Below are 16,480 nucleotides of genomic sequence, written 5' to 3'. Positions count from 1 at the left end.
ACAATCAGGAGAGCTGAATTGGAGTCCTGATTCTGTTGATCAAAATGTGTGATTTGGGGCAAGGTCACTTTTTGAGTCTTGGTTTCCTCACCGGTAAAGTGGGGAATGTTAACGCCTGTCCTGCATTCTGCACAGACTTCTTGCAGAGACCCTAGCAAATAAAAGCTGTCAATGAGGACTTCCCTGGTGGCGCAGTGGTTAAGAATCCTCCTGTCAATGCAGGGGACATGGTTTGATCCCTGGTCTGGGAAGATCCCACATGCCGTGGAGCAACTAAGCTCGTGCGCCACAGCTACTGAGCCTGCACTCTAGAGCCCACGAGCCACAACTACTGAGCCTGCGTGTCTCAACTATTGAAGCCCGAGCACCTAGAGCCCGTGCTCTGCAACAAGAGAAGCCACCGTGGTGAGAAGCCCGCACACTGCGACCAAGAGTAGCCACCGCTCGCCGTAACTAGAGAAAGCCCTCATGGAGCAATGAAGACCCAATACAGCCAAAAAAAAAAAAAGGCTGTCACTGATTAGCAACTCCATTTTACAATTTTACAGATGGAGAAACTGGGGACAAAAATGTAATGGGTGAGACAGAAGAAAGACAGGTCTCCTAGTATTTCTCCAACCTCATCTTGTACCACTGTTCTCCCCACTTACTCTGTTCTAATGATGTTGGCATTTGGTCCTTTCCTTGAATAAACCAAGCTCACTCCCACCTCACGGCCTTTGCCCTTGCTGTTTCCTCTCCCTAGAGTGTTCTTCTCCTAGATCTTCATGTTCTTCAAGAAAGGTTTGGCCCCCTGTTCTTCAGGTCTCAGCTCAGACATCACTTGCTCAGAGAGGCATTCCATAGACACCCATCAAAGGTGTTCTCTCTCCCAGGCTCCCTTTAGCACATCATCCTGCTGTATTTTCACATAGCATTTATCACTTCCTGAGATTATCTTATTTACTTGTTGGCTTGTTAATTGTCTCCCACCACTCTTTCTGCTTGAGAAGAGAGACCCTGCTCATTTTCTGCTGCATCTCCAGTGCCAAGAACAGGATTTGGCATGTAGTAGACACACAATCTTTTTTTTTAATGAATGAATTAGCATGTATAGATTTAGCTTATTCTTTTTAATGGCTTTATTACATCCCATATGGGTGTACCATAACTCACTTAACCAGGCCTTTAGAGATGGATACTCCATTTGTTTTCACTCTTTCTTTTCCACTCTTGTTCATTTTTATTAATTTTTTTTTTTTTGCTCTAAAAAACAAATGAGTATAATCTGTGCGTACTTTGTAGGTTTAGCTTTAGGTTTAGGAGTGCAAAGGGCATGTGCATTCACTAACTGTGAGATATACTGACAAATTTCCCTATATAATGTTTCCATCAGCTCACGTCCCCATCAACTGTGTATGATGACACCAGAGCAGAGTTCCCTCCAAGTCCCTGCCAATAACACATTCTTTATTTATCTATTTTTATTTATTTTTGGCTGCACTCCATGGCTTGTGAGATCTTTGTTCCCCAACCAAAGATTGAACCTGGGCCATGGCAGTGAAAGCGCTGAGTCCTAACCACTGGACCACCAGGGAATTCCACAATAACACATTCTTACTGAGAAGATGTTATTGCCCTCCCCCGTGCCCTCCGAAGTGCTCCATCTTCTTTACTCGTTACCTGAGGAGAGGCTCTGCACTGCAGCTCTGCTGTGTTTCTGTGTCATTTGAATGCTCTAGGCATGTTTTCTGCCTCTTTATTTGCATTCTACAGGCTGCTATGGCAAAAGAAGGGATATTTTAAATGCATTAGTGTCTGTAGAGATTATTTATTGTTCAGCAATATTCACTCCCTTCCCTCTACCCCCATGAGAGGAAAGTACTGTCTCTACTCCCTGACTTTGACCTTGCCACGTGATTAGCTTTGGCAAATAGGATGTTAACAGATGTGCTGTGAATAGAAGCTTGAACTATGCTTACATGCTTGGGCTTACTAGTGCTCCTGCCTTTTACCATGAGAATAACGTGCCTTAGGAAGTGCCTACACCAAGGAGGTTGAGGAACACGGGGAGCACACCTGGACTCAAGTTGCACTTGGAGCTAAACCTGAAGAAGCTCTGCCTAGATCAACAGAACTCCAAATGCCCTGTAGATGTGTAAGCGTACTGTCATATGATGCAGAGATTTTTGTTCTTATTTGTTACACAGCAAAAACTGACTGGTACAAAGCTCAGGTTGAACATGTAGCTCCCAATTTGCTGCACCTTGGCACTTGCTATGTCAAATATTAAACACCTCCTAGGACAGTGGTAGCAGAGGAATATTTAAACTACCCATATTCACTTTGTGTGGGTTTCATTGGTCCTTGAAGAAACAAAAGGCTAAGTGAGTCCTAGGTGAGGTGAGAAAGCAATACCACTGCTGGAACAGTATGAGCAAAGTTGTAGAGGAAGGAATGTGAAAGATCTGCTCTAGGACTAGTGAGCAGCCTAGATTTTAGATCACTTGTTGAAGAGTATTGGGAGGAGGCAGTACTCAGCGTATTTGGGTTAGAAACTAAGAAACTGAGGAAGTTAGAATTAGCTTTTACTCTTTAGCTACTGGCTTGAGCAGAGAAATGTAAGCTACAGAGCACCCTGGATGCTAATTGTACATCAATTACAGACAGTAAGTCACTGACATTCAGAGGTCAACTATATAATGCAGATGGGTAAGGGCCTAAGAATAGGCTGCCTGTACCATGTAGAAAAGGCTGACAGGCAACTTCATTTATAATTTCATTGTTTCCATTTAGAATATCATTATTAATTAAGCTGTGTCTAACATAGTGCCAGACCACGTTTTTGCTCCTAAAATATGGTGTGAATGTGGGTTTGTGTTTACAGAAAACAGACATCAATTTTCATACTCAGAAGTCCTCTTGAACGTGGCCTCATACTTATCTGATTTTTAGTAGAGTACAATTTAAAACATTATTCTGTGAGTAGTTTTTGGTATTTAATCAAGACAATTATGCTAACATTCGCTCACTAATTTTAAATATTTAGCATCATGAGAAGTCCTATAGATGGGTGTTTGAATTCCACATCCATCACTTACTGGTTGTGTGATGTTGAGCAAGTTACTTGATGAGACTCAGTTCTTTTCATCTGAAAAACAGGGTGAATAAAATCCATCACGTAGTGTTACTGTACTTCTTAAATGAGTTAATACATATAGAGCACATAGCACTGTCCCTGGTCCAAGACAGGGCTCAATAAATGCCATCTTCCATCATTCAGTTAAATATTTATTGAGAAGAAGAGGCAACTGTGAGGCAGGTGCTGTGCTAGGCATAGCAGAGGAAATGGGCTCCTTACCCTCGAAAATCTCAAGACCAGGAAGAAGCAAGTCAAGATTGGCTAAACGAAATGAGAAGTGAAATGAGGGCTGTGTCCTCAGTGCGGTGGACCCCCGCCTTTCTGTCTGCGTATCTCAGTAGCAGTCATGCTCCAATCACAAAGCCACCTCTTTGGCTGCCATGTTCTTACAACCTCTGCTAGAGTGACTGATCCAAGGGGGGGCACCTGACCCTAACTGGGTCCATCAGTCCTTCTCTGGGATTCCATACTTATTCTGGATGGCAAGTGGACTTACTCCAGGCTGTAGACCACATTTTTTTAAATTTGATATTTTTTGGTTGATAAGAGTCTCCCATACCCACCTTGAAAGCAGAGAGGACCCTTTCCCTTGCTCTCTCATCTCTGTTTCTCCTTGAGGGGGTGATGTGAGTTTGTTGGTCAGAGTCTGAAACACGGATTAGGCTGGGCTCATCGCTGGGGGGTTCACGGTGTGTTGAAGGTGGTAGACTGGTTTTCACGTCTCTCTTTCTGACTTCCTTTTTCCCCCCAGGGGCTGGTTAGATAAACGGAGCCCTGCCTAAGGACATTCTTCTCTCTCTTGTCCTCTTGTTTCCTCCATGGTCAACATTTTGTAGTGGAACTTTCTGCAATGATAGGCATGTTGTACATCTACACTGTCCAATATGGCATCCATTTGTGCGTGGCTATTTTTAATTTATTTATTTAATGTTATTTTATTTTTGGCTGCGTTGGGTCTTCATTGCTGCACGCAGGCTTTCTCTAATTGCGGTGAATGGGGGCTACTCTTCGTTACGGTGCATGGGGCTTCTCACTGCAGTGGCTTCTCTCCTCGTGGAGCATGGGCTCTAGGCACGCGGGCTTCAGTAGTTGTGGCACGTGGGCTCAGTAGTTGTGGCACACGGGCTCTAGAGCACAGGCTCAGTAGTTGTGGTGCACAGGCTTAGTCATTCTGCGGCATGTGGGATCTTCCCGGACCAGGGCTCGAACCCGTGTCCCCTGCATTGGCAGGCAGATTCTTAACCACTGCACCACCAGGGAAGTCCCTGTGTGTGGCTGTTGAGCACTTGAAATGTGGCTAGTGTGACTGAAGAGTTGAATTTTTATCTAATTTTAATTAATTTAATTTTAAATATAAATATCCCCATGTAGCTAATAGCTACTGTATCAGACAACACAGCTGCACCAAATAGAAAAGACTGGCAGGCAGCTTCATTCATAAACTTTATTACTTCCATTTAGAAAACCAGTATTAATTAAGCCACGTTGAACATAGTGCCTGTCCCACATTTTTGCTCCTTAAATGTGGAAGAGGCAGTGGGAGAAGTCAAAATTTGGATGTGGATTTTTGGGGAGGAAGAGGCTACACTTAGTCTGTGGTCTAACATGTTTGTTTTAATTCCTCTTTAACAGGGAATGCTGAGTTCAGGTGCTGGGTGCTGGCCCAGCTAATAACAGAAAGGTATTTTATTTCCTATGTGGCCACTCTTTCTTGTAGATCTATTGGGACCTCTACAGTGGGGAGGGGTGATTGGCAGGGCAGGATTCAGACATTCAGGGGCCCCAGAAATACTACATTTGTAACTCCATTCCAATTCCCAGCACATATTATAGCTTAGGTGGTGTCACTTCATCTCACGTGTGGCTTTATTAAATGCAATGGGATGAAGCATGTGCGACGGAAGTGCTGGCCCAGCTTGGGTTGCACAATGTCTACATTTGGGTTGAGTGGGTGGGGCGTCTTTTATCCTTGTCTGTGGTGCATCTCCAGGTAAGGGGACTCTAATGTGTCCAATGGTGAGCCTGTGGAAAAGGTTGCAAGTGTGAGGTGTCAATATTATCAGCTACACCCGCCTCCCAATTTCTACATCCCTTGTCTGAATTTTGTCCACCTGGGCCAATTTTGAAATAAAAAAATTTCTCTGGATTCTATGTCTTATGCTTTCCCTAGTACTATGTTCTATGGTATCAATTCTTTTTTAAAATAATTAATTAATTTTAAATTTTGGCTGCATTGGGTCTACATTTCTGCATGCAGGCTTTCTCTAGTTGCGGCGAGCAGGGGCTACTCTTTGTTGTGGTGTGCGGGCCTCTCATTGCAGTGGCTTCTCTTGTTGCAGAGCACGGGCTCTAGGCGCATGGGCTTCAGTAGTTGCAGCACGAGGGCTCAGTAGTTGTGGCTCACGGACTCTAGAGGACAAGCTCAGTAGTTGTGGCTCACGGACTCTAGAGGACAAGCTCAGTAGCTGTGGCACACGGGCTTAGTTGCTCTGCGGCATGTGGGATCTTCCCGGACCTGGGCTCGAACCCGTGTCCCCTGCATCAGCAGGCAGATTCTTAACCACTGTGCCACCAGGGAAGTCCCTCAATTCTTTTATTTAAAGTGGTTAACACTTTCTAAAATTGCCATTGGACTTCCCCCTCTAGGCTTGACCTCCTTAAGAGCAGGAATCTTGTTTCTCGATTTCCCCCCTTTTATTGCTAGTGGGTACAAATGTGACTTGCAAAGCAAGGGGCTCCGGGAATGAACCTGGCTTTCCTGCTTCCTGACACTTTCCTTAGTCTAGCCAGGGATACTACCTGTTTGGAGCTAACAGAACCCAGGGCCAATCCTGGCTCTGCCGCTAACTAGCCGAGGGTTGGCCAATGACTAGACTTGTCCAAATCTGTTTCCTTACCTGTAGAATGCAGGTCATCAACAGCTGCTGTGAGGACTGAATGCCATTAGGCATGTACAGTGCTTAGCATGGTACCTGGAATGTGGTAGACAATAAGTGGGGATATAACTATAATTATAATATTTATCACAGTTTGCTTTCATTGGAAATAAATGTGTATTTATTGATCCCTCCTCATTTGACCATTACCACCTTGAAGGCAGTAACTGTGCTTTTTCCTTTTTCTTTTTTAAATTGAGGTATAGTTGATATATTATACTAGTTTCATGTGTACAATATAGTGATTCAAAATTTTTATAGGTTATATTCCATTTAAAGTTAGTATAAAATATTGGCTATATTCCCTGTGCTGTACGATATATCCTTGTATCTTATTTATTTTATACATAGTAGTTTGTGTCTCTTAATCCCCACCCCCTATCTTGCCCCTCCTCCCTTCCTTCTCGCCACTGGTAGCCATTAATTTGTTCATTATATCTGTGAGTCTGTTTCTTTTTTTTTTTTTAATCTTTGAATTTTATTTTATTTATTTATTTATTTTTTAAATTTATTTATTTATTTATTTATGGCTGTGTTGGGTCTTCGTTTCTGTGCAAGGGCTCCCTCCAGCTGCGGTGAGCGGAGGCCACTCCTCATCGCGGTGCGCGGGCCTCTCAGTATCGCGGCCTCTCTCGCTGCGGAGCACAGGCTCCAGACACGCAGGCTCAGTAATTGTGGCTCACGGGCTTAGTTGCTCCGCGGCATGTGGGATCCTCCCAGACCAGGGCTCGAACCCGTAGTCCCCTGTATCGGCAGGCAGACGCTCAACCACTGCGCCACCAGGGAAGCCCTGAATTTTATTTTATTTATTTTTTTATACAGCAGGTTCTTATTAGTTATCTATTTCATACATATTGGTGTATATATGTCAATCCCAATCTCCCAATTCATCACACCACCACCCTCCCTGTTTCTGTTTCGTTATAGTCACTAGTTTGTTTTATGTTTTAGATTCCACATATGAATGATAACCTACAGTGTTTGTCTTTCTCAGTCTGACTTATCTCGCTTAGCATAATACCCTCAAGGTTCCTTCATATTGTTGCAAATGGCAAAATTTCATTCATTTTTATGGTTGAATAATATTCATATATGTATATCATATATTCTTTATCCATTCATTTGTTGACAGACACCTAGGTTGTTTCCATATTTGGGGTAAGGTAACATTGCTGCTATAAACATGGGGTGCATGTACCCTTTTAAATTAGTGTTTTCATTTTCTTCTGACATATACCTAGGAGTGGAATTGCTAGATGATATGGTAGTTCTATTTTTGTTTTTTTTGAGGAAGCTGCATACTGTTCTCCATAGTGGCTGAACCAATTTACATTCTGACCAACAATGCACTAGGGTTCCCTTCTCTCCACATCCTCACCAACACTTGTTATTTGTGGTCCTTTTGATCATGGTCATTCTGACAAGTGTGAGGTGATATCTCATTGTGGTTTTGGTTTGCACTTCCCTGATGATTAGTAATGGTGAGCATCTTTTCATATGCCTGTTGGCCATCTGCATGAATTCTTTGGGAAAATGTCTATTCAGGTCTTCTGTCCATTTTTCGATTGTGTTTTTTTCTTTTTGATATTGTTTTTCATCCTTTCCAGCCTTAGACACTCACATAGAGCTTGGGTTATGGAGCTTGTTATGCACTGAATGTTTGTGTCCCCTCTCAAATTCATATGCTGAAACCCTAACACCCAGGATGGCTGTATTTGAACACGGGGACTTTAAGGAAGTAATAAAGGTTAAATGAGGTCATAAGGGTGGGCCCCTGACCTGATAGGATGAGTGTCCTTCTAAGAAAAGTCACCAGGACACTCTCTCCCACCTGCATCCCCCCTCCATCTCCTCTCTCCCTTGTTCCCTGCCCCACCTCACACCGTGTGAGAACACTGCAGGAAGGTGACTCTCTGAAAGCCAGGAAGATGGCTTTCACCAGAAACTTGGACTTCCAATCTCCAGAACTGCGAGAAAAGGGATGGCTGTTGTTTATACCACTCAGTCTATGGTACTCTACTATGGAAGATTTAGCTGACTAAGAGAGAGCTGATTAGTACATGGTTATTGAGTTAAAGTCCCTATAATGGGAGAAGAATGGAGTGGAGGTAGGGTGGGACAATTCCCAGAGGGTGATGTAAAATTAAATCTAGTGAAAGTCAGTAGGTGTCTTTAGAAAAGCACAGGGTGTAAACTTATTTGTATATCACATTCTTTAAGGAGAATTTAAAAATTCTTAACATATTTTTTCAGCTTTATTGAAATATAATTGACATATAACATTGTGTAAGTTTAAAGCCATTCAATGTGCTGATTTGACACCCTTATGTGTTGCAAAATTATTATTCCCCTTAGCATCAGCTGACACCTCCATCACAGCACATAATTACCGTTTCTTTTTTGTGATGAGAACATTTAAGAATCTATTCTCTGAGCAACTTTCAAGTATATAATACAGTATTATTAACTATAATCACCATGCTGTACATTAGTTCCCCAGAACTTATTCATCTTATAACTAGAAGTTTGTACCCCTTTGACCAACATTCCCCACCCCAGTGCTTGGTAACCACCACTCTACTTTTTGTTTCTATGAGTATGGCTTTTATAGAATCCAAATAAAAGTGATATCATACAGTTTTTGTCTTTCTCTGCCTGACTTAGCATAACACCCTCTAGTTTCGCCTGTGTTGTTGCAAATGGTAGGACTTCCTTCTTTCTTGAGGCTGAATAATATTCCATTTATCTATATCTATAGCTATATATCTATATCTGTATTTCCAGTCATTCATTCATATCCACGAGGGATTGGTTCCAGGAGCCCCCACGTATACCAAATCTGAGGATGCTCAAGTCCCGTAGTCAGCCCTCTGTATCCATGGTTCTGCATCCACAGATTCAACCAACCATGGATCGTGTAGTACTGTACCAATTTATTGAACAAAAATCTGCGTATAAGTGGATTTTCATAGTTCAAACCCATGTTATTCAAAGGTCAACTGTATGTGTGTTTGTGTGTGTGTAAAACTGTATATATAATAGGTATAAATATATATAATATATATAACTATATATAACTGTATATATAATAAATATATAATTATAACTATATATATATGTGTTACATATCTCACATCTTCTTGATCCGTTCATCCACCAATGGATGCTTAAGTTGTCTCCATATCTTGGCTATATTGTGAATAATGCTACAATGAACATAGGGATGTGGATATCTCTTCAAGGATCTGTTTTCATTTCCTATGGATATACATCCAGAAGTGGGCTTGCTGGATCATGTGGTAGTTCTATTTTTAGTTTTTGAGGAACCTCCATACTGTTTTCCATAGTGGCTATACCAGTTTATATTCCCATTAACAGTGAACAAGGGTTCCTTTTTCTCCCCACCCTCACCAACATTTATCTTTTTTCTTTTTGATAATAGCCATTCTAACAGGCGTGAGGTGATATCTCATTGTGGTTTTGATTTGCATTTCCATGATGATTAGTGACATGAGTACCTTTTCATGTACTTGTTGGACATTTTATATCTTCTTTGGAAAAATGTCTATTCAGTTCCTCTGCCCATTTTTTAATGGTATGTTTTGTTTACTATTGAGTTGTATGAGCTCTTTATATGCTTTGGATATTAACCGCTTAGGAGATATAAGGTTTGCAAATATTTGCTCCCATTCTGTAGGTTATCTTTTCATTTTGTTGATTGTTTTTTTTTAATTATTATTTTTTATTTATTTATGTTTGGCTGCATTGGGTCTTTGTTGCTGCACGCGGGCTTTCTCTAGTTGTAGTGAGCGGGGGCTACTCTTCGTTGTGGTGCGTGGGCTTCTCATTGTGGTGACTTCTCTTGTTGCAGAGCACGGGCTCTAGGCACATGGGCTTCAGTAGTTGTGGCACACGGGCTCAGTAGTTGTGGTTCGTGGGCTCTAGAGAGTAGGCTCAGTAGTTGTGGTGCACGGGCTTAGTTGCTCTGCAGCATGTGGGATCTTCCCAGACCAGGGCTCGAACCCATGTCCCCTGCACTGGTGGGCGGATTCTTAACCACTGTGCCACCAGGAAAGCCCATGTTGATTGTTTCTTGTGCTGTGAATAAGCTTTTCAGTTTGATGTAGTCCCATGTATTAATTTTTGCTTTTGTTACTTGTGCTTTTGGTATCATATCCAAAAAAGACCAATGTCAAGGAACTTTTTCCTGTTCTTTTTTTTTTTCTCCTAGGATTTTACTATTTGAGTTCTTAGTCTTTAAGCCTTTTTGAGTTAATTTTTGCACGTGGTGTAAGATGCAGGTCCAATTTCATTCTGCATGTGGTTATCCAGTTTTTTTTCAGCACTGTTTATTGAAGGGCCTGTCCTTTTCCTAATGAGTATCCTTGGCTCTAGTGTCAAATATTAGTTGACCATATATGTGAGGGTTTACTTCTAGGCTCTATATTCTGTTCCATTGGGCTATGTGTCTGTTGATAGGCCAGTACCATACTATTTTGATTACAGTAGCTTTGCAGTATAGTTTGAAATCAGGACGTGTGATGCCTCCAGCTTTGCTCTTCTTTCTCAGAATTGCTTTGGCTAGTCAAGCTCTTTTATAGTTCCATGCAAATTTTTTTTTTTTTTTTTAAAACGGCTCTGATGTTCTGCTAGCCATCTTTTTTTTTTTTTTTAATTAATTTATTTTATTTTATTTATGGCTGTGTTGGGTCTTCGTTTCTGTGCGAGGGCTTTCTCCAGTTGTGGCAAGCAGGGGCCACTCTTCATCGCGGTGCGCGGGCCTCTCGCTATCCCGGCCTCTCCCGTTGCAGAGCACAGGCTCCAGACGCGCAGGCTCAGCAACTGTGGCTCACGGGCCCAGCCGCTCCGCGGCATGTGGGATCTTCCCAGACCAGGGCTCGAACCCGTGTCCCCTGCATTGGCAGGCGGACTCCCAACCACTGCGCCACCAGGGAAGCCCTCCATGCAAATTTTAGGATTGTTTTTTCTACTTCTGTGAAAAATGCCATTAGAATTTTCATAGGGGTTCTATTAATCTATATGTGGCTTTGGGTAGCATGGCTATTTTAACAGGATTAACTATTTGATCTATAAATAGGGGATAACATTCCATTTATTTGTATTTTTTTCAATTTCTTTCATCAAAGTCTTGTAGTTTTTAGTGTATAGATCTCAGATATGTTAGTGTTTGCTTAATATGTTTAGGTGCTTTGATGTTGACTGCATATGTATTTATGATTGTTATAGCTTCTTGATGAACTGATTCCTTTATCATTACATAATAAACTTGTCTCTTGTTACTGTTTTTGGCTTAAAGTCTGTTTTGTCTGCTATAAGCATAGCTATCCCTGCTCTTTTTTGACTTCAACTTGCATAAAATATTATTTTCCATCCCTTCACTTTGAACCTATGTGTGTCCTTAAAACTGAAGTAAGTCTCTTGTAGGCAGAATATCACTAGGTCCTGTTTTTTTTGTTTTTTGTTTTTAATGCATCCATCCACTCTGTGTCTTTTTTGACTGGAAGTCAATCTATTTACATTTAGAGTAATTATTGATAGGTAAGGGCTTACTAACTCTATCTTATTGTTTTCTGGCTATTTTGTAGTTTCCTTGTTCATTTCTTCCTTTCTTGCTGCCTTCCTTTGTGAACTGATGATTTTCTGTGGTGGTAGGCTTTCATTCTCTTCTCTTTATATTTTGTGAACCTACACGAAAATCTTCTGGTTTTTGCTTTGTGGTTACCTTGAGGCTTACGTAAAATATCTTATAGATATAACAGTGCATATTCTGCTGATAGCAATTTAACTTCGATCACAGAAAAACTCTACCCTTAAAGGAAGTTTTTGTAAATATACTCAAATGCCTTACATTGCCTAAATGAAACTGTTTCAAACACATGCAAACACTTGATTGTATCTTCTAAAGGAACTGTTTACTTAATTTGAGAGACCAAGAAAGAGTTAGGTGGCTGAGAGCTTGAAGGCAGAGCTGCCAAGAATTCCATTCTGCTGCAGATGAAAAGTAGCCCTGGGCTTCCCTGGTGGTGCAGTGGTTGAGAATCTGCCTGCTAATGCAGGGGACACGGGTTCGAGCCCTGGTCTGGGAGGATCCCATATGCCACGGAACAGCTGGGCCTGTGAGCCACAACTACTGAGCCTGCGCGTCTGGAGCCTGTGCTCCGCAACAAGAGAGGCCGCCACAGTGAGAGGCCCGCGCACCACGATGAAGAGTGGCCCCCGCTTGCCGCAACTACAGGAAGCCCTCGCACGGAAACGAAGACGCAACACAGCCAAAATAAATAAATTAATAAAAGTAGCCCTCCACCCCCTTTTCTTGATGGATGGTTTTTACTTTCTTTTGCGTGAGAGATGAAGTGTTTTTGAGGGCAAGACCCTATGTCTTTTTCAATTTTGCAGCTTAACACCCAGCATAGTGCATGAGTAGAGTAAGAAGTTTAATTTTATGTTAGTAAGGTATTTATTTATTAATGAATATTGGACAAACTGGGTTGTGTATGCTTCATTGTTTTCATTTTGTAAGGCAGGAGTTCTCATCCTTCGTGCACATTAGAATCTTCCAGGGAGATTTTTAAAATACCTGCTCAAATCTGCATCCCTAGATGATCTGACTCACTTGGTCTAGGGGAAAGCCTGCACATGGTGATGGTTATCAGCTCCCTAATTAGTCTGAGTGGTCAGAGGTGGGCTCCACTGGTAAGGAGGAAGATGTAGGGTTATGATGAGTCAGCAGAACTGAATTCTGGTCTATGTTCTGTCACCAACTTGTTGTGTGATGTGAAGCAAGTTACTCGTGACTTGGGTCTCTGCTTTCTCAGCTGTAAAATGTGAATGGTCAGTTTTAATCTTTTTAGTTCAGGAACTCATTATGAATACTGATCCCCTCTCTAGGAAAATATACCTCTGCATATTTACAGAAAGTTTGCATACTATTTCAAGGAATTCATGAAATCTCATGTATTGGTCAGGGTTCTTTTGGTTTCAGGGACCCACCTGAAACTGGTATATACCAAAAGGCAATGTCGTGGTCTGTGGTTCTCAAAAGTTTTGGAGACGCTTCAGCTTTAGGCTTGGCTGGATCCAGGAGCCCAAGGGATGCCATTAGGAACCTGTCTCTTTCTATCTTTTGACACTGCTGTTTGAGTTGTTGACTTTCTTTTCAGGAAGGGTCTCCCCAGGTGATGGCAAATATGTCCATCAGCAACTCAGGCTGACATTCCAGCAGTTGAGCAACCCCGATATAAAGGGCACAACTTTTTCTCATGGTTCTGTCAAAAGTCCAGCCCAGGTCTGATGTTTTCCCTGTGGATAGAGGGACGGATGCTGTACTGGCCACATGCCTGTCACTGTAACACGGCGAGGGCAGGCTCCACTGGAACCACATGGAGAGTGGAATGGGGTGGTTTTCTCCCTCAGAGTTAGGATATTGTTTCCATGAGATGGGACAATGCATACTGGAAAGGCAAAGACTGCAGACGTCCATCTCACATTTGAAGGCTGTGTATCTATGGAACACCTAGAGGTGCATTGCTCCAGGTTGAAAACCTCTGGACTCATGAGCCCTGAGGTCCCTCTCAGCACTAATTGTCTACAATGATAGGTAACACGGTGCTCTCATGAGCCCTATATTTGAAAAAAAAAAAAAAAAAAAAAATATATATATATATATATATATATGTAAGAAGAGCTGTTGATTTTTTCCCGTCTATGTTTAATTTTATATTCCCCTTATTTTCTGGAGCGCTAGATCTTTTAGCCCTGTGTTTTTGGATGGCAATAATGAAGATTAAGGATGCTTGGGAACTCCCAAAAAAAACCCATGGAGGAAATATAAGGACTTGGGATTTGAATCCTGGACTCCCAATTCCAAGCACAGCACTGTTTCCATGAAAATACTGCCTGATGTCTTGTCTTACATGTTTTCTCTGTCTTGAGAGATTTGCCCCATGGAATACTGGTTAACATGAATGAATTGTTCCTTCTCAATCATTTAGGTGGAATTGTTTTCCTAGTGACAGTGGCCTGGTACCCCATCATTTGGAAACAGGGTAGTTTTTGTTTGTTTAAAGCTGACCCTTTTATTTAAGAAAATAATACATCCAGTGATTTTTACCTACCTCTTGGGGCTATACTTATCTAGTTTATATTACCTCCTGTTATTCAGGAAGTGAGCCTCAGCTAGGGGCACATGTCTGCAATCAGTGAGTGTGACAATTAGGACCCTGTCGAGAAAACCCTGGGTAATTAGTGGGAGAGGAGGTTGTTAGGTTTGGCATGCTGGAACATCTTGGGGTTCCTGAATGGCTAAGACCAGGATAAACGAACTATTTTTTTTTTTAAATAGTGTAATTTCAAAGGCAGTGATATAGCCCAGAGAAAAAGGACAGGATTTTTGTCTGAATTATGAGGTCATTTAGCTATTTAACCTAGTACCTCTAATGACGATCTAATGGAACAAATAAAAAGATTCACTGCTTAAGTTGCCAAAGATTTATTGCTTAGCTTCTACAGATATTTAGAGGATGAGTCTAAAGGATGAACAAAACACGGCTTCTTAATGTGTAAACAAATTTTGCTGAAGGAAAGGAATAAAGTGAATGATCTGGAAAAAATACATTCACTTACTTTATTCGATTATAATCCATGGTAGAGTACTTGATAGATAACCATGAGGATTTCTCTAAATAGGGTCTCTCGGTCCATGTCACAATTCCGATAATTTTGTCTTTGAATTCTTCAAAGTACTGGATGTTTATTATTCATGCTACTTCTCTAACAACTTGTGCACATACTCTCCCCTCGGCAACCTGGGTTCGAGTCCCAGCTCTGGCACTTACTTAGTAGGCTGAGTCAATTAACCACTGTTCACATCTTGTGACATTTCCTTCTAATCTTTGTCTTATGCATTTTTAATTATTGACATATTATTGCATAATTTTGCATCCTGCCTTTCTCACCTAAATTAAGCTCTTCATTTCCCCATGTTATTGAAAGCTCCTCTTTATGTTTTATTTTAAATGACTGCTTATTATACATTTGCATGGACACACCATGATCTTCATGTCCCTTTCTCTGCCATCAGAGGAGTTTCACACAGCGGGTGGCACAGTTAGATTTACACTGGTAGCTGTCTGGAGGGTGACTAGGAAGGGTGCAGATTGGGAGGGACCAGGGTGACTGAGAACTACTTTTATTAAATGATTATTATAGGTGGAGTCAGAGCAGCTCTGCTGAAGAGGACCCTAAAGGTCTTTTAGTCCAACTCCCTCATTTTATAGTTGAAGAATCAATGGGAGACTCGGGTAAAATGACTTCACCAGGGTCTCCCAGCCTCACCTGGGGCTCCCTAACAGTCCAGTGCTCTTTCTATTCTGGTCCAATCACAGCCAAGTAGTGGCTGAACGTCAGCTGAAACCCACTCCCAGGGGAATGTTTCGTTAGTAAATAGAGGTCTAGTCTTGAAATACATTTGGCAGTTCTTTTTTTTTTTTTTTTACAGATTGTCAGTGTGATTAGTAATTACTGGCTGCTGGCTGAAAATAATTTCCTGCCTACCCAAACAAAGCAAATTAAGGAGAACAAATGATGTAACCCTGTTCAAAAAAAAAAAAAAAAAAGGCCATTGGAAAGCTATTATTATCTCAGACTTATAAATGGGAAGATGAGAATAGGGAGGCTGGACAACTTGTCCAAAGTGATCAGCCCAAATTAGAAGTCAGAATTCCTGATGGCTACCCAAGGGCAAGACCTCTGCTGACAGTTTAGCTTTGTTGGCTACAGGGAAGGCCAAGTTAAACAGGACATAATTAGGGGCAAAATTCCATGCTTTCTCCTGCTCTGTGACCTCCTGACTAAGAAGCTTTTGCCAAATTTCCTCACTGCTATATCAACCTTCTGACCCCCATGCAGTCAGCAAGATGAGGCAGAAACATCGGGAGTGGATAAAACTCTTCCACTGCTTCCTAACCATGCCCCACTGGGCAAGTGACTTCATCTCTCGGACCTCAGATGTCCCATCTGGAAAGGGGGATGAGAGGTAATTGCCCGCCCAGTACAGTGATCCAAAATGTAAAGTGAGAGAGTACATTTCCAAAGCACATTTGCCAGGGCTTCTTTGCTGGCAGGCGAGAGAATGCCTGTTCAAGAGAGTTTAGGCATACAGAGTGAAGTAAGTCAGAAAGAGAAAAACAAATACCGTATGCTAACGCTTGTATATGGAATCTAAAAAAAAAATGGTATTGATGAACCTAGTTGCAGGGCAGGAATAAAGAGGTAGACATAGAGAATGGACTTGACATGGGGTGGGAGGGGGAAGCTGGGGCGAAGTGAGAGTAGCATCGTCATGCATACATTACCGAGTGTAAAATAGCTGGCTGGTGGGAAGCAGCCGCGTAGCACAGGGAGA

At 41.8% G+C, this 16,480-nt stretch overlaps 1 long non-coding RNA gene across 1 annotated transcript in view; it reads left to right on the top strand.

Moving 5' to 3' along the window:
* The window catches only part of LOC118883771, a 48,643-nt gene that overhangs the window by 15,377 nt on the left and 16,786 nt on the right, over positions 1-16,480 (top strand). The gene's annotated exons all lie outside the window — the stretch shown is intronic.

The sequence above is a fragment of the Balaenoptera musculus genome, chromosome 17, assembly GCF_009873245.2.
Source record: "Balaenoptera musculus isolate JJ_BM4_2016_0621 chromosome 17, mBalMus1.pri.v3, whole genome shotgun sequence".
Classification (NCBI taxonomy): Eukaryota; Metazoa; Chordata; class Mammalia; order Artiodactyla; family Balaenopteridae; genus Balaenoptera; species Balaenoptera musculus.
The sequence above is the reverse complement of the archived record's forward strand: the minus strand, read 5'-3'. Positions and strand labels throughout refer to the sequence as shown.